The sequence below is a fragment of the Chrysochloris asiatica genome, unplaced genomic scaffold (genome assembly GCF_000296735.1).
Source record: "Chrysochloris asiatica unplaced genomic scaffold, ChrAsi1.0 scaffold00016, whole genome shotgun sequence".
NCBI lineage: Eukaryota > Metazoa > Chordata > Mammalia > Afrosoricida > Chrysochloridae > Chrysochloris > Chrysochloris asiatica.
The window spans coordinates 10,016,563-10,035,544 of record NW_006408534.1 but is presented as its reverse complement, the minus strand read 5'-3'; positions in this window follow the sequence as shown (position 1 = coordinate 10,035,544).

Sequence of the window (18,982 nt, the reverse complement as noted above, 5' to 3'; positions counted from 1 at the left end):
TTGAGAGAAAGTTGACAAGACAGATCATCTGTTCTACATTCAACATATCATACACTTTGTTTCATTACAATGGTTATAATCCCCTCCATGTACCATCCGTTAATAGTATTTCTCTCTATTCACTTTAGCTTTAAAACAAACAAGCACTCAGACACATATAATAATTTACACCTCCAAAGGGTACATTCTGCAAGTCTGCCTCCTGATCACCAGCTCTTAGTCCCTCTCTTTCCATGAAGAGTCCTCTTTCCTTGTCCCCATCTCTGTTGCCATCTCTGGTGTCACTGCTTCTCTGGATAAGGTTCAGCATTCTGCTTGTGCTCTTCTCCCTTGATGGTCCTAGAGTCCTCTGTTTCTGGACTGTAAGATTAACTACTCCACCATTTTTGTTACACAACTTCCACCTTTATAATTGCGACAGTTGCAATTATTCATGATAACAGTTACTCACTATTGAATCTTAAGAATTTTATCCCCATCTGTTTTTACCAGATCCATCTAGACAAGATGAAAACTATTCAGTGGGGACTCTATCTTCCCATACACACTCTTAAACTAAACTCCTTCTTGAAACCTTGTAAGCCAGTCACTTCGAGCCTTTATCACCCCTCATTTTAGGTAGCCAATGTCTAAGGTGCCTGTCCCTATCTACCCTGTATGCAGAGGGGATAGCATTGATCTTTGATCTTCCTCTTATTTTTAATTTATTCATTTGCTTGGGAGTTGGGTAGGAAAAAGAGTGAAGGTTAGGTTTAGGCCTATGGCTAGGTCTAGGCTGGGCCTAGGACTTGATTTAATATTAGGGTTAGGGTTAGGGTTAGGACTATGGTTAGTGTTCCGAGTAAGGGTTGGGCTAGGGCTAGGAGTAAAGCTTGGTCTTGTTTTTAGGGTTACAGTTAGGCTAATTTTTATTATTCATTTTACTTTTTTCTTGAAATCTATTTGATTTCCTCTTAATTTGGAAGTTTCTGAAACTACATTATTCCCTATTTTAACTTGATGGGGTTTTGCTGTTGTTGCAACTGTATCTCTAGTTCTCTGTTTTCAGTCTTATAGGTCTGTTTTACTTTGAAAATGTCTATATCCAGGTTGGAGTCCTGATGTGGCACTGTAGGATAAGCACTAAACCTCAAGGTTGGTTTGAACATCAAGTTTGGTGGTTCAAACTCACCAGCCAGTCTTTGGAAATCCTATACAGTGTCACTATGAGTCAGAACTGACTAGATGGCACTTAACAACAACAACATATTTGGGCTGAGTCTGAGTAATATTGTTATGTATGTTCGTCTCAGGTAGTTCTCTGCTGTTATTGGTTCTCTGTCCAAAGAACTTCCTTTAGTATTTTCTGTAAGTTTGGTCTGGTTTTTATAAATTCTTTTAATTTCTGTTTATCTGAAAAAGACCTAATTTTGTCCATCACATTTGATGGACAACTTTGCTGGATATAGGATTCTTGGTTGACAGTATTTTTCTTTCAGAGTTTTTTATATATCCTTGTTGTCTTCTTAGAACACCTGGTGTGGCACTATAGGATAAACACTGGACTGCAAACCACAAAGTAGGCAGTTCAAACCCACTAGCTGCTCCTCAGAATCCCTATACAAGGTCACTGTGAGTTGGAACTGACTTGATAACATTTAACAGCAACAACATTGTCTTCTCACCTGCATGGTTTCTGCTGAAAAATCGGAGCTTACTAGTATTAGTTCTCCTTTGTAAGTAGTTTTTCCTGAGCTGCTCCCAGAATTCTTTTCTTGTCAGGTTCTGAAAAGTTTAATTATAATATGTCTTGGTGTTTTTCTTTTGAGATCGATTCTGTTTGGAGTTCGTTCAACTTCTTGAGTGGCTTTCTTCTTATCTTTCATGATGTTAGAGAAGCTTGGACAATATCTTCTCTGTTTTTCATTGTGGTTTTTTTTCTCTTCTCTTCTTTTTGTTTCTTTTTATTCTTGTCTCTCCCTGCTCTGGAATTCCAATCACACAAAAGTTATTCCTCTTTAAAGTGCCCCACATAAATCTTAGGCTTCTTCAGATTTTTCTTCTTGTTCTTTTTTTCTGATTTTTCCTCTGGTGGTGGTGATGTGCTGTTGAGTCGGTTCCAACTCATAGCGACCCTGTATAGGGTTTCCAAGGAGCAGCTGGTGAGCTTGAACTGCTGACCTTGCAGTACAAATGGTTTTGCTGTCTGATGCATTAACCCACAGCACCACACCAGAACTTCTGAGGCTCTTGCAGATGAAAATTGAGAGATTTTTCTTCAAGCTCAGTACTTTGGCCTTCCACGAATTCAGTCCTACTTCTTTGCCCTTTCAGTGTCCTATCAATTTCTGAAGTTTTAGTGTTAATCTTCTGGCTTTCTAATTGCTGTTTTTGTATGGTTTCCATTTTTTTCCATTTATTTTGTCAGTTTATTTCCTGAATTTCTCTATAGTTTTGTCTGTTTTCCTTTATTTTATCTGTAGTTTTCTAGATCATTCTCTCAATCAACTGAAGTTGCCTAATCATCATTCTTTTAAATTCCTTATCAGATAGTTCCAATACCATTTCTGGTGTCATATTTTCTGACTCTGTATTTTGGTCCCTTGTTTGAGGCACTCTGTCTTGTTTCTTTGTGTAAGCTGAAATTGCCTGTTTTCTCCAAGACATTGTGGCTTCATATTTATATTTAATTGATGATTGTATATTGGTATGCTCCCAGACATTCAGCAATTGTCTCCTGGTGGATGTGGTGGAGATCAGAAGTGTGAATACAGTTAGTTTTCTGTGTGTTATTTGTGTAAGCATACTTCAGGGAGGGTTCACATACCACCAGAAGGCAGAGCAAAGGCTGTGCAAGAGGGGTGTCACTGACCACTGGACCGGAGATGGCAGGAGTGGATGTAGAGGCTCTCCCAGCTGCATCCATAGTCTTGTGCCTGCACCTTGCTAGCTCCTAAGGCTTTTACTGTAAGAAAACCATGTCCCCTTTCTGCAGACAAAACTGAGAAACATGTACCTTCCTCCTTCCAGAAGCAGCCCAGAGCTAGAAGTCAGGGCTTGGTAAGAAGAGTCAGGACTGGAGTTCAGCCCTCAGTGGTCCATTATCTGGCACCTGGCACCACACTCAACCTGCACTACCATATACATGACCCTGATCACACTAGAGCAGAGAACATGGCCCAATTGCCCCAATCGTGATCCAACCAACTTAAAGCAGAGCTTCCAAAATTCCATCTCATGTTTCATTGAGGGGCCTCTGACCCACATCCTTAACCAGTCCTAGTTGCCAACAAGTCAATACCAGCCCATGGTGATCCCAGGTATTGCAGAGAACTGCACTCTGTAGGGTTTTCATGGCTATGATCTTCCAGAAGCAAATAACCAGGCCTTTCTTCCGAGGTCCCTCTGTGTGCATTCAAACAGCCAACCTTTTGGTTAGTAGTCATGCACTTAAATACTTGCACCAATCAGTGATTCCACAAAAGCTATAGCAGCTCCCTTTTGCTTGATGTGAAGTATAGGGTTTTATTTTATATGTTTGTTTTAAAGATAGCATTGCACAATTAAAAAAAATCTTTTCAAACTCCTGACCTATAGGTCACAACCTAATCTCTGGAGTCAACAGGAGAGGATGAGTAGGGTGTGGAGGGCTGTTTTCCCAGGGACAGCAGTTGTCACTGGTTTTTGCCCCCTCTCCTAATAGGTGTGTGTGCCTATTCTTTGTCCCACCAGGCCCTGTAATTTACAATTACTTCAAAATTTTCAGGAAATTGGATAGAGATTTCACTGATAAATACAAATTGCTGGAACATTATTAAACCTTCACAAACAATATTGTTTTTAATGTCTACATTTGAAATTATCCTAGGCATAGTTCACTGTAAAATGCAGCCAGCAAAGGAAACATGACTTTCCCTCATTTTCCTGGCTAAATTTAGAGGCAAATATTAAATTAAATAAGAAAGGTCATAGGACAATGAATAATATGCTATGTGTGTGGTTAATTATACTTAGTTCTAAAAAAAAAAGCATCCTAGCCGCTATATAAAAATTGTGTGTGTGGTTATTTCACTGTGAAATGTCATAGGGTTACTTGGTTTCAAAAAGAGAATAGAGAAACACAAAGACATTTATGTAATACTGAAAGAAAATATTTCTTAATAGAATGTAATATTTCATTCTTTATTGCTTCCCTCTTTTGTCCTGCAGCTGGTTTATAAATATGCAACACTCAATTCTTTGAACTATTGAAATTAAGGGATCACAGTATTTTTATTCTTTTGAGAAAAAAGAACCAAGTAATTTAAATACAGAAAAGACATGATTGTATCCCAACAGCTGCTAAATCTGATGCACCGTTACAATCAGAAGATAGGTACAATTACATTTAATCTTTTCCCAAGATGAGATAATCCATACTTTTAACTCCAAACAAGATAAGCTGCTTTTATCTACCTTGAATACTCTAGATTTCAAAAGTAAAATATTTCTGAAACTTGAATGAACATCACTTGCCTACTTACGTTTAGTTTCTATAATTAAAGGAAAGAACTAAAATTGTGAGGGAACTCATTCTAATACTCCAATAAACCACATTATTAATAACAATGATGGATGTACCAGGAAGTTTAATAAATGCTGACCTATGACTTGGGCTGGTCACCAAAATAAGAGAGAGAGAGAGAGAGACTGTGGGCAAGCCACTTTTGGTTTTCTGAGTAATATTGCAAAAAACAATTTCTATGGATTCAATGCTGACTCATGTCATCCCATATGGCAGAACCACGCTCCCTAGGGGTTTCACTGGTTGATTTTTCAGAAGTAGACCACCAGGTCTTTATTTCAGACATTTGTAGGTAGACTCAAACTTTCAACCTTTCAGTTAGCAACCTAGCAAATTACCTGTTGGTGCTACCCAAGGACCCTTGGGAGATCAGAAAAAGATGCTTACTCTAGAATTTTTTTCCTGTTTTCCTAGGATTTATACTCTTGCCTCTTTTGATTGACTTAACAAACGTACTAGATATCTGCCAAATGCAGACATGATATACTAGGTGTTAGGAATTAAAAAAGCATATAGTACAGTCTTTGCCATCAGGGAGCTAAGCCTGGAAGATCCAGCAATAGGAATATTGTGTAATATGAGTTCTGGTGTGGTACTATAGGATAAGCAGTCGACCATAAGTCCGTTTGAAGGACAAGGCCAGTAGTTGAAACTCACCAGCTGCTACTCTGAAATCCTATTCAGGGTTGCTATGAGATGGAACCAACTTAGTGGCACTTAACAACAATAACAATATGTACTAGAGGCATGCATGGGGTTCCCAATCCAGTTAAGCCCATATTTTGAGTCCAAAGAGGGATTTGTTTAGGGTCCATTTGAACTGGAAAATGCATATAATTCAAGGTGGTGATAATGGGATTTTTATTATTTCAAATAAGATGTGTTCTGGCTACACCATATGTTGCTACAGCGCTTCTTTTACACTGATGCCAGGATACATCAGAGTCTCTTCCAGGCTCTTCTTAATATTTTCCTTATGCTATTAACCATGAGTTGGGATTGACTTGAAGACAACTAACAACAACAACATTAACCTACTTAAGGTTACATATTTACATGTATCCACTGGGTAGCATGTGATGCTGTGGGTTAATGCACTGGACTGCAAGGTTGGTGGTTCAACCTCACCAGCTGTTCCTAAGAAAAAAGGACCGTATGAATCAGAACTGACTCAATGGTGCTTAACAACAATAACAACACTGGGTAATGGGTGATGTGGATATGTTTTGGGAATGAAATATCTTTTGATCCCTTCCCCTCACTCATTTGGTGGAAAATGGTTTTGTCATCATATGCACATCTCTTGCCTGCTACAGATTTAAATCCTATAAAATGTCTTTGATCCTTTTGAAATTAATACAATGAATCCAAGATGCACTCCTCTCTTCTGCTTTAGAAGAGAGGCTTTAAAATGATACTATCTTAAGGTTTAATGGGTGGCTTCTTTGCCAGGGAATGAAGCTGATCCTAGTCACAACCTCTCGGTTTGTATCATCCAAGTCCGTGGGGTTTGATGATTCAGGAATCATGCTGTTCTTTATAGCTTCTCTGTTGGCCACTTCTAAATCAGTAGAGCCATCTTCCAGTTAGAGTTGTAAAATTAGTGGATTTTGTTTTTGTTTTGTTTTGCTGTTAGGAAGAAGTTTCAAGAAGAGCCTAAGCAAAATGAGATGAATTCTAGATCACTGAATTTCAACTGGCAGTGAAAAGAGGTAAGATTATTTTTTAATTATACAGGCTCCCCTCTACTCCCATTCCTATGCATCTCAGCCTTTGAAAATCGCTGCAGCAGAGAGTAGAAAGGGTATTATTAAAGGCAACACACTCAATTTACATTTCTGTTACCAATTCACCCACTCTTCTGTGGTCCTAGTTTACTTTCTAACAAATTATACTAATCTGCTCATCTGCATGTTTCGAATTTTAAAAAATTCAATGTTTAAGCAATTTAAATTCTAAAGAATAAAGAATATAATGAAAATACCATAGGAAATAATATTTTGACAGTCATCTTATACTTGCCCCCAAAACAAGCAGCCAGGTTGGGAAATGATGTCTGCTCACTGGGGACAGTTCCCTTTTACCTGCATGAATGATAGAGAACTGACAGGGCCACCACAGAGCCAGGTGATTACAGGCCCCCAGAGGGGAGAGTGTAGACCTTAGAGTTGCTTATGAGCTGTCTCATATACCCCTTGGCTTTGGTACTTCCTACCAGTTACCTGAGCTTTTCTTTTCCTGGCCAAGGGCATTTTTCCTTAGCTCTATCTAGAAGTCTCATCTTGTTCCCACTCCCCACTTCAGTTCACATAATCCCTTGTTCTCCCAGGTGTTTGTGGAGGCACAAGCTCTTATCCAGCCCCTCTAGTCCTTGTTCTCCACTGGGGCCCACCTGTCTCTTTGGCTGAGTCTCCCTACTCTGCCAGCAGTGCTTTCCCCACAATTTGCTCCTCTTGGACTTCTTAGCCTCATAGACTGACATTAGTTAATAGTCAGAAGCCAGGAGAGGAATTAGGCAGATTTTGGATTTACCATTTTTCCTGCTATCATTCCTTTACTTATTATGTATCCATGAAAAATAAGTATCTTGTCTGTGGTTGCCCAAGTAATGGGTGGCCAATTAGAACTATAATGATGATCAGTCAAATCTGGCCTGGAGCCAGTGTTGTACTAGGAACTAAAATGGTCTTTATATTTTTAAAGGGTTGTAGGAAAAAAAGATGATGATGATGAAGACAAATCTGCAATAGAGACTTATGTGACCCATGAAGCCTAATTATGATTACTATCCAGCTCTTTACAGAAAAAGTTTACTAGCCCATGGACTTTGTTGTTGTTGTTGTATATGGTTGAGTGGGTTCTGACTCAGCAATCCTGCATAGGGTTTCTGAGGACTTGTTGTTAGGTGCCATCAAGTCGGTACCGACTCATAGCAACCTTATGCACAGCAGAACGAAACACTTCCCGATCCTGGGCCAACCTCACTACTGTTGCCACAGTTGAGTCCATCGATGCTGCCACTTGGCCAATCCATCTCATTGGGGTTCTTCCTCTAGAGTACCCATAAATTCTCTGTTGAGATTTATGGATTTTATAGGGTGGGTCAGCTATTAGAGTCTTTCCCCTAACTCAATACTCCCTCAGGACATGATGGGCATTCTATGATTGGGAGACCTGAGAGAAGGAACTGAATTTAGGTTTGCCCTTAGTGGACACTGTATTAATTCTGATCCACTCTGTGCTATGCAGAACAGGACCAACAAACCCCACTCTGCTATGGAACTCTATCTCAGGGTTATACTCACACTAACTCAAAGTATACGTCAGAATTCAATGCTTTTATTTTAATAATAAATTCAACCAGCCAGAATAACCATTTATTATTTATTTTTAGTAATAGATGCCCTTACATCAGCAGATGGAGTTTGCTCGGTCCCTGTAGGAGTAGACTCGTCCCTGTGGACAAGCACATCTAAAGGGGTCAGGCTATATGAAGAGCAGGAAATCTGAGTAAGGAGAGTTAGGCAGAGAATCTATCAAGGATACACTTGTCACAAAGACTTGAGAGCTCGAGTCCTGAACCAATGTTCCTTCTCCCCTGTACAGTGCTTGGGAGGGTGTTTCTAGCTTTTGACTTCTTAGGCTTATATGTTCCATACTATAGATGGGCAGGAGTCCTGGTGTGGCGCTGTAGGATAAGCACTGGACTACCAACTGCAAGATCGGATGTTCAAACCCCCCAGTTGTTCTTTGGAACTCCTTTACAGTGTTACTAGGAGTCAGAGTCCACTTGACAGCACTTAACAACAACTATAAACTGGTAGTTCCCTACCTAACTCCTCTATCCACCCAGATTTTCCCCCAAACATTTGACTCGTTTTCTAGTTACTAAATTAAGTTATATTCTAGTGCTTGCTTTCCTAAGATTATCTTTAGGCCACCTTGATTGAATCACAGGTATTTCCAACGCCTTCAGTAGCACACTAGTATCTCTTTGTCTATACCCTCAATCAATTGACTGCAGTGTGTGTGTGTGTGTGCATGTCTTACCAATTTCATTCTCAGAGTCTTCTTATTTCTCAGTTTTGGGAAAATATTTTACAATTACCCCATCTGTTGCCAACAAGTCTCTGAACTCTTTTGAAAGACAGTATTTCTTTCATACTTTAAAATTTAGCAACATAAATTTAAGAATGAAAGCAGTTTTTCTTTATTTCATATTATAATCCCTTACAAAACTAAGTTAATGATAAATATATAGTAAAAACTGTCAGTGTAACTCAACTGTTTTTTAACCACTGTTGAATAATACCTTTATGATGCTTTATGATAAACCTGAAACATATTTAAGATCTCTGATTTATTTGCAAAAGAGATCAGTATAAATATTCTACTGAAAGCAAAGAAAAAAACAGTGGGATACCTCTAAAAATCTTTAATATCAGGTCAGAAGCATCTTTTTCCACTCCCCTTCCTACCTTTCTTCTTCTCATTCTAATTTTCTTTCTCCCTACACAAAGATATAGAGCATCTCCCATGTGTTAGATTCAATCTTGCATAGGAAATAAAGCAGTGGACATGTGATAGAAGATTCCAGCCCTAATGGAGTTTATATTCTAGTTGAGGAAGACGGACTATAAACAAACAAAATCAGTAATTGGTAAACACTATACAGAGAAGGAAATAGGGTCATGCAGTTGAGAGTGGTGAGGTGACTACTTTAGATGGGGCTATGTATTGGCCTAGAATCCTGGTGTGGTGCTATAGGATAAAACACTGAACTACAAGGTCGGTTTCAATTACACGGTGTGCAGTTCCAACCCACCAGCTGCTCCTTGGAAACCCTATACAGGGTCACTATGAGTCAGAACTGACTTGACAGCACTTAACAACAACAATATATATTGACCAGGGTTTCCCAGAGAGACAAAATCAATTAAACACACACACGAGAAAGAAAGATTCATTTTAAGGAATTTGCTCATACAATTATGGGGTTTTGCAAGTGCAAAATTTGCAAGTCAGGTAACAGTTGAAAACACAAGCAGTTGTATGTTCAAAATGGATAAGCCAGGTGACAGCTTATAAACCCCAGCAGGCTATGTACGTTACAGTCTTGAGGCAAAATCCTTTTCCTTCAGGAAACTTCAATTTTTGTACTCATGGCCTTCAGCTGATTGGATGAGGCCCACCCACATTTGGGGGCATTTTGTTAGAGGAAAAGGGAGCCCTGGTGGCACAATGGTTAAGTACTCCACTACTAACTTAAAGGTCAGGAGTTCAAACCCAACTACTGTTCTGCAGGTGAAAGATGTAACAGTCTGTTTCTGTAAATAATGTGGTTGTTAAATGATATCAAGTCAGTTCCTACTCATAACTAGGATCCTGTATAGGGTTTCTGAGGAGCGGCTGGTGAATTTGAACCACAGACCTTGCAGTTAGCAGTGCAGTGCTTATCCTACATCAAGCACAACCTACCTTTTGTTGTGAGGTGTCATTGAGTTGGTACCAACTAACTAATCATGATAGTATGCACAACAGAACAAAACACTGCCCAGGCCAGGGCCAACCTCACAATCATTGCTATGCCTGAGCCCACTGCTTCCACCACTCTGCTAATCCATCTCATTGGGAGTCTTCCTCTTTTTCTCTGACCCTCCACCTTACCATGATATCCTTCTCCAGTGACTGCTCCCTCCTGACAACATGTCCAAAGTATGAGACATGAAGGCTGGCCACCAAGATTACAACCTAGGAAACCTTATGGGACAGTTCTGCTCTTTCATAGAAGGTTGCTATGAGTCAGAATCAACTTGACAGCAATAGGTTTGTCAGTTGTTGTTAGGTGCAGTTGAGTAGGTTCCAACTCATAGTGATGCTATGTACAACAGAATGTAACACTGCCTGGTCCTGTGCCATCCACACAATTGTTGCTACATTGGAGCCCATGGTTGCTGCCACTGTGTCAGTCCATCTCTTTGTAGTATAGTGGGTTGTGTGTTGAGTTGCTATCCTCAAGGTCAGCAGTTTGAGTTCACCAGCCACTCCATGGGAGAAAGATGAGGCTTTTATATAGCCTCAGAAACCCTATACAAGTCACTATGAGTTGGAACCAACTCTACAACACACAGCAGCAGTATCCCCTTGTTCTGTCCTAACAACTGCCTCTTGGTCTATGTACAGTTTCCTCATAAGTACAATTAAGTGATCTGGAATACTGCTGCCCCACATAGTTTGGCAGGGGCCACACAGTCAAAAGTCATTATATTGTCAATAAACTGAAGGTAAACATCTTTCTGGTATACTCTGCTTTCATCCAAGAGCCACCCAACATCAGCAATGATATCCCTCGTTCCATGTACTCATCTGAATGGAGCTTGAAGCTCTAGAAGTTCCCTGTCAATATACTGTTGCAGCCACTTTTGAATTATCTTTAGCAAAACTGTATTTGCATGAGATATTAATGATATTGTTCCATGATTTCTGCATTTTGTTGGCTCGCCTCTCTTTGGAATGGGCACAAATATGGATCTCTTCCAATCAGTTGGCCAGGTAGCTATCCTCAAACATCTTGGCATAGATGAGGGTCTCCAGTGCTGCTTCAGTTTATTAAAGGATTTCAATTTGTATTCTGTCAATTCTTGGAGGCCCCCCCCTCCCTTTTTTTTTTATCTTTGCCCTCAGTACTGCCTGGACTTCTTCCTTCAGTACCATCAGTTCTTGATCATGTGCTACCTTTTGAAATGTTTGAACATTGACCACTTCTTTTTGGTATAGTGACTCTGTATATTCCTTCCATCTTCTTTTGATGCTTTAGAATCCTTCAGTATTTCAAGTCAAGGGTTGAATTTTTCTTCAGTTCTTTTAGCTTGAGAAATGCTGAGCATGTTCTTACTTTTTGGTTTTCTAACTCCAAGTTTTTACACAGCTCATTATATTATTTTACTTTGTATTTTTGCATTGCCCTATGAAATGTTTTGTTTAGTTCTTTTAAGTCCTTATTTCTTCCATTTGCTTTAGCTTTACTATGCTCAAGAGCAAGTTTCAGAGTCTCTCCTGATATCCATTTTAGTCTTTTCTTTCTTTCCCGTATTTTTAATGAGCGTTTGCACCCTTGAGGTCAACTCACACCTCTTCTGGTCGTCGGTCATAATGTATCAAATGGTCTCTAAATTCAAATGGGATGTGTTCAAGGTCATACTTTGGCTCTCATGGACTTGTTTTCATCTTCTTCTGCTTCAGACTGACCTTGCATATGAGCAGTTGGTGGTCTGTTCCACAATCTGCCCCTGACCTTGTTTTGGATAATGATATAGAGCGTTTCCACTGTCTCTTCCCACAGATGTAGTCAATTTGATTTCTGTGTATTCCATCTGATGTGATTTGCATGTATAGTTGGCTTTAATGTTGTTTATAAAAGGTATTTGTAATGAATAAGTCATTGGTCTTGCAAAATTCTATCATGGGACCTCCAACATCATTTCTATAACTAAGGCCATATTTTCCAATTATGGATCCTTCCTCTTTGTTTCCAACCTTAGCATTCCAGTCACCATAATTATCAATGCATCTTGATTACATATTTGATCTTCAGACTGAAGAACTTGGTAGAATTCTTCAATTTAATCATCACTAGTTTTAGTGATTGGTGTGTAAATTTGAATAATGGTAATTTTAACTGGTCTTCCTTGTAGGCATATGGATATTATCCTATCACAGACAGCATTGTACCTCAACATAAATCTTGAAATGTTCTTTTTGACAATGAATGCAATGCCATTTCTTTTGAATTTGTCTTTCCTGGCATAATAAACCATATGACAGTATGATCTGATCCAAAATGGCCAATAGCAGTCAATTTCAGTTCACTAATGCCTAGGATGGAGTCCTGGTGTAACACTGTGGGTTAATGCGCTGGACTGTAAGGCAGGTCGGCAGTTCAGATTCACCAGTTGCTCCTTGGAAACTCCATACAGGGTTGCTGTGATTTGGAACAGACTCAATAGCACTTAGCAATAACAATGCCTAGGATGTTAACCTTTATGCATTCCATTTCATTTTGGACAACTTCTAATTTTTCTAGATTTACACTTCATACAGTCAACGTTCCTTTTATTAATGGATGTTTACAGCTGTTTCTCCTCATTTTGAGTTGTGCCCCATCAGCAAATGAGGGTATCAAAAGCTTTACTCTATCCACTTCATATGGTCAACTCTACTTTTAGCATGCAGCTCTTCCCCAGTCATATTTTTAGTATCTTCCAACACAAGGAGCTCATCTTTCATCACTATATCTGACAATATTTTTCTGCTATTCACAATGTTTTCATCTTCCAACACTATATCTGACACTGTCCTGCTGCTGTTCATAGAATTTATAGTGGTTAACCATTCAGAAGTAGTCCACCTCTCCTTCTTCCTAGTCTGTCTTAGACTAGAAGCTCTGCTGAAATTGATCCACCATGGGAGACCCTGCTATTATTTCAAATACCAGTGGCATAGCATCCAGTATCATAGTAACATGCAAGCCACCACAGTACAACCGACAAACAAGTGGTGGAGGTTTGTTAGAAGAGGCAAAATAAATCCTACAGTTAAAAATAAACTTTAAAAATAAATCACTCTACAATAGCATAGGGTGTGGAATGTGTGCTGTGGAAAATCCCTTTATTAATTTGCTTATTTAGAGAACCTTGAAAGTCATAACTGCTTTGCCCTGCCTTCCTCCTTTGCTCTGTTTTAAAATAATAATAAAGGAAGGTAAGCTTGCAATATGGTTTGGTCCAGTCTGTACAGCATTGTCTCTGACCAAGTGCACTTATGAATGTTTTCCAGATTTACTGGATAATACCATGTACCACATCAGACAAGTGGCATTTAAGAACAGCAAAAGGGAAAGAATATTAAAAATTCATCACCATGCCCTTCAATATCCTAGGGGTCACAGGTGTTTGAAAGCTAAATGTGAAAAGGCAGGGCCTAGGTGAATGGCTTTATTTATGGATTGTTTTTTAAACTTGACAAACTTACCCTTTTAGAGGGATGGAAATGCCAGGATTCTTGTTCTCAAAATGTGCTTTCTTGCTCAGTGATGTGTGTATGGTAACGAAAGGCCAAACCAGGTCCTAAAACATTGGCCCTGAGGTTTTCAGGATCCGAAACTCATTGTTCTCAGTTCACTTAAGAGAGCCTTGTCTCTGGGGAAATTGATTCACATTAATCAGAATTATAAGAGACTGATTAAGGAAATGTACTATTATTTATTCATTAACTCTAAGAGTTATAATTGTTAGACTGAAATTTGTGTCTGAGGGTCAATATGTACTCTTCCCAGTGGGAATTCTATTTAAGAAACCAATTGAAAGTTGAAAAATTGAATGTTAACTGTGAACCTGAACAAATTAAGTTGGCTGTTTTGAAAGGCTATTTTCATTAAGCAATGGCAGCCTGATCCAGGCTTTTTTCACTGTAAGGACATAGAGTCCCAGCTGGGTAAATGACATAATATGTCAACTGGGCAGGATAGGCCATATGAGAAACACTAGCAAATTCTTCCTTCCAATTTTCTTGTGTTTCTTAGGTAGGCAGTTCTGTTTCTCAAAGGACCACATACATTAAATTTGCCGTGGGTATTTGTCAATAATGCATTTTTCTAGGCCCTGTCCCTGACTTCTGAATCAGAATTGCTAGTATGAGGCCTGGGAATCAGAATTTTAGCTAGCTTCCTGTAGTGACTGTCATGCCCACTAAAGTTTCAAAAAGTGACATTAACCTGTATAACCTTACACAAGTTACTTAACTTCTCAACGCCTCCATTTCTTTGTAAAACAGAGATAATAAAACCTCCAATCTTGGAGTTATTTTGAGACTGAATGAGTCAAGACATGTAAAGCCCTTAGAGCAATGTCTGGCCCCTAAAACCCACTGCCATCAAGACCATTCCAACTCATCGTGAACCTACATAGGGTTTCCGAGACTACAAATCTTTACAAGACCAGACAACCTCATCTTTCTCCCACAGAACTGCTGGTGGGCTAGTCCAGTACTTATCCTACAGTGTCCCCAAGGCTCCTAATCTGATTCCTTGTTGTTGTTGTTGTGAAGTGCCATCGGGTAGGTCTGACTCAGCGACCCTCTATTAGGTTTCTGATGAGCTGCTGGTGAGCTTGAATTGCCGACCTTGCAGTTCAAAGTGATCTTGCAGTCCAGTGAAATACCTGTTGCTATTATTATTATTATAATTATGAGTTTCATCATCATTATTCAGCTCATCACATTCTTGTTGGCTCACAGATATTAAAAAAACAACAAAACAGGAAAGTCACATTTACTGGGTACTGTAGTGAAAGAAACCACTGTCTTGGCAGTCTTAGTAGCAACTCCCAGATTATGTTTTTTTTATTGGTGATCTTTCAGGGCTTCTGTTTCTAAAAGATGGAAAAGATACTATCCTAATCCATTTGCAAATCAAGCAGCAGGATGCATTTCTTTTTAGGAAGTTTACTTTAAGCAGTTGATCTCAGAGTTTGGCATATTCGTCCCCTATTTTGAAAGGTGGGCTGCATTAATTTAGGAGCTAAAGGTCTCTGTTTACTAACAATCACAACACACCAACTTGTTTAATATCACTTCCAGCAAACAACTCGCCAAAGAGGATATTGAAATAACCCTCAGATCTACACATTCTTTTAAAACATGAACAAAATGTAGAAACACAGTCATCTCAATTAGTATTGATGGAGTGACAGCAGTTCTATTTAAAAGAAGAGGAATCTTACAGTGCTGGTAGGCTTGGAAGGGAATCCCACAGACCAAGCTTTGTAACTTGTCAGGGCTTCTCAATAGAACTTAGAACGGCACCGTTTCTATCAATTCTCCTGTCATCTGAATACTTCAAAGTGGCTTGTGAACATTAATTAAACCTACAAACATCCCTGTGATGTGAGTAATTACACTAGTCATTCCTGCATTTTAGATCAGCACACTACAGGAGGAAGAGGTTAAGTGAAATTAATGCCCTAGGTTAGGCTGATTCAGCAGCAAAACCACCCAGGGACATTTTCATCCTTGTAACCAACTCCACGGCACACAACAACAACAAAATCTATGATCAAATGCTGCCCAGGATTCCCCCACACTGAAGTATAACACTTAAAACTTAGCTGTTGGAAAATGAACTCATTTTTACAAAAATAAAAGTGAGAAGTTTAACATGGTAAAGATAGAAACAAGGTGTACAATGGGATTAGCCAGAGGATAACCACTCTGAATTCTTGTCTGTCCAGTCCACTTCTCAGCACAGTACCTCTCTCCTTTTAATCAATATGGATTTCCATCCCATCTTTTCATTTCTACTTCCCAGGTCTGTGCACCTATTCTCTGCCATTGGCCTATAGTGGAGGAAATAGCCAGGGTCTTAGAGATGGTAAGTGTGACCCAGACAGCCTGGTGTGAGACTGTGACTACCAGCTCCGCTCCATCCAGTTTCACTGCCTGCTGGTTCCTGCTAAACATAGTCCAGCTTGGGGTCACCAGCTGGCAAGGCTTTCAACTATTTTTAGCTAGGCCCACAGCAATAAATCTGGATGGGTAGCTAAGATTCTGTTCTAACTTAAAGTAGAATAATAACTTCTGTTGTTTTTTCTTTTTGTTAGAGCTTATCATGTCTTTATGTTAGCCTTTTTAGAATATATACCCAAGAAAAAAGCGAGAGTATATAGAAAACATAACAAAAAGAAGAAAACTAAAATGTCCTGTAGGGGCCTCATAAAAATTCATACGTGTATGTATCAAAGGACTTTATCAACAAAATGACAAGGCAACCCACAGATTGGGAGAAGAATTTCAAGAATCTTATATCAAATAAGGGCCTGATTAAAATCTAAAATATATATAAAACCTGTACAATTTAGCAACAAAAAGACAATCCAATCAAAAAATGAGCAAAGAACTTAGACAGCTGGCCAACAAAGGATATTGAAATTGCCAATGAGCACATAACAAAAACTCAACATCATTAGTCATTGTTGTTGCTGTTAAAGTGCTGTCAAGTCGGTTTTGATTCATAGGGTTTCCAAGGAGCAGCTTGTGGGTTTGAACCATGGACCACCTGGTTAGCAGTCCACTGCTTATCCTACAGCGCCACACCATTAGCCATTTGTTGTTGTTGTTGTTTAGTGCCATCGTGTCAGTTCCAACATATAGTGACCCTGTATAGGGAGGGTTTCTGAGTAGCAGCTGGCGAGCTTGAACCGCTGACCTTACAATTCAAATGGCTTTGCAGTCTGGTGCATTAACCCACAGCACCACACCAGGACTCCATTGTTATTGTTATTGTTGTTGTTGTGACGTGCTGTCAAGTCGATTCCAGCCCATAGCAACCCTGCATAGGGTTTCCAAGGAGCAACTGGTGAGCTTGAACCACCACCTTGTAATATAAATGGCTTTGTAGTTTGGTGCATTAATCCACAGCATCACACCAGGACTCCATTAGGAAGCCATATTGTGATACTCCATTTACAGCCATATTGTGATACTACTTCACCCCAACGGCTATGATAAAAAAAAAAAAAACAAGTACTGGCAAATTTGTGAAGAAACTAGAACTCTCATCAATCGCTGGTAGGAGTTAAAATGATGTAGCCATAGTGGCAAACAGGTGCTTCCTCAAAAAAGTGAACATGTAATTACCATATGATTTAGCAATCCCAGTCCTAGGTGTATACTCATAAGAAGTGAAAGTAGGAATGCAAACAGAAACTTGTACACCAGTTTTCATTGCAGAACTTTTCATGATAATCAAAATGTGGAACCAATAGAAATGCCTATCAACAAATGAATGGATAAACAAAATGTAGTGTATACATGCAATGGAATTTTATGCAGTCATAAAGTCCTGATGCATGCCACAACATGGATGAACCTTGAAAATACATTGAGTGAAATAAGTCAATTGCAGAAGGGTAAGTACTGTATGATCTCACTTACATGATATAAGCTATGTGTAGAAACCAAAAGTTATTCATGGTTACCAGGGTGGGAGGGAGAGTTTTTGCTTGCTGGACATTGAGTTTACGTGGAATACCCATTCTTCACAATGTTATCAATAGTTTATCTTAATTCACACAGTCAAAAGCCTTTACAGTTAATAAAACACAAGTAAACATCTTTCTAGTATTCTCTGCTTTCAGCAAAGATCCATCTGATGTCACCTATGATTTCACTTGTTCTATAGCCTCTTCTGAATCCGGCTTGAACCTCTGACAGTTTCCTGTTGATTTTCTGTTGCAATTGTTTTTTTTAATCTTCAACAAAATTTTACTTGCAAGTGATATTAATGATAGTGTTTGATGGTTTCTGCATGCTGTTGGGTCATTTGTCTTTGGAATGTGTACAAATATGGATCTCTTCCAACTGGTTTGTCAAGTAACTGTCTTCCACATTTGTTGGCATAGATGAGTGAGCGCCTCCAGCACTGCAACAGTTTGTTGAAAGATTTCAGTCTTTATTCTGTCAATTCCTGGAGCCTTGTTTTTTGCCAAAGACTTCAATGCAGCTTGTACTTCTTCCTTCAGTACCACTGGTTCTGATCATATGCTATCTCTTGAATTTGTTGAACATTGACCATTTCTTTTTAGTATCATGTATTCTCTATGTAGTCCTTCCATCTATTTTTGATACTTTCTGCACCATTCAATATTTCGCCCATGTTGTTGTTGTTGTTAAGTGCCATGAAGTAAGTTCCAACTCATAGCAACCCTGTATAAGGTTTCCAAGAAGAGATTGGTGGGTTTGAACAGTCGATCTTGTGGTTCAAACCTACTTTACAGTCCAGTACTTATCCTACAGTGCCACACATTTTGCCCATAGAATTCTTTAATACTTCAAGTTGAGACTTTAATTTTTTTCTTCAGTTCTTTCAGCTTGAGAAATGCTGAACATATTATTTCCCTTTGGTTTTCTAGTGCCAGGTCTTTGCACATTTCAATATCATATTTCACTTTGTCTTCTCAAGCTATCCTTTGAAATTTTCTGTTCAGCTCTTTTACTTGCCCATTTCTTCCATTCACTTCAGCATCTCTACACTGCAGAGCCAGTTTTAGAGTCTCTTCTGACATCCTTTTTGGTCTTTTCTTTCTTTCATGTTTAATGGCCTTTTGCTTTCTTCCTCAATGATGTTCTTGATGTTACCCCACAACTCTTCTGGTCTTTAGTCACTAGTGTTTAATATATCAAATTTGTTCTTCAAATGGTCTCTACCTTCAGGTAGATATGTTCAAGGTCATAATTTGGATCTTATAGACTTTAAATTTTTTTCTTCAGCATAAACCTGAAATTGCATATGAGTAATTGATGGTCTGTTCCACAGACCCCTGATGATACTGAGCTTTTCCACCATCTCTGCCCACAGATGTAGTCAATTTGATTCCTGTGTATCCA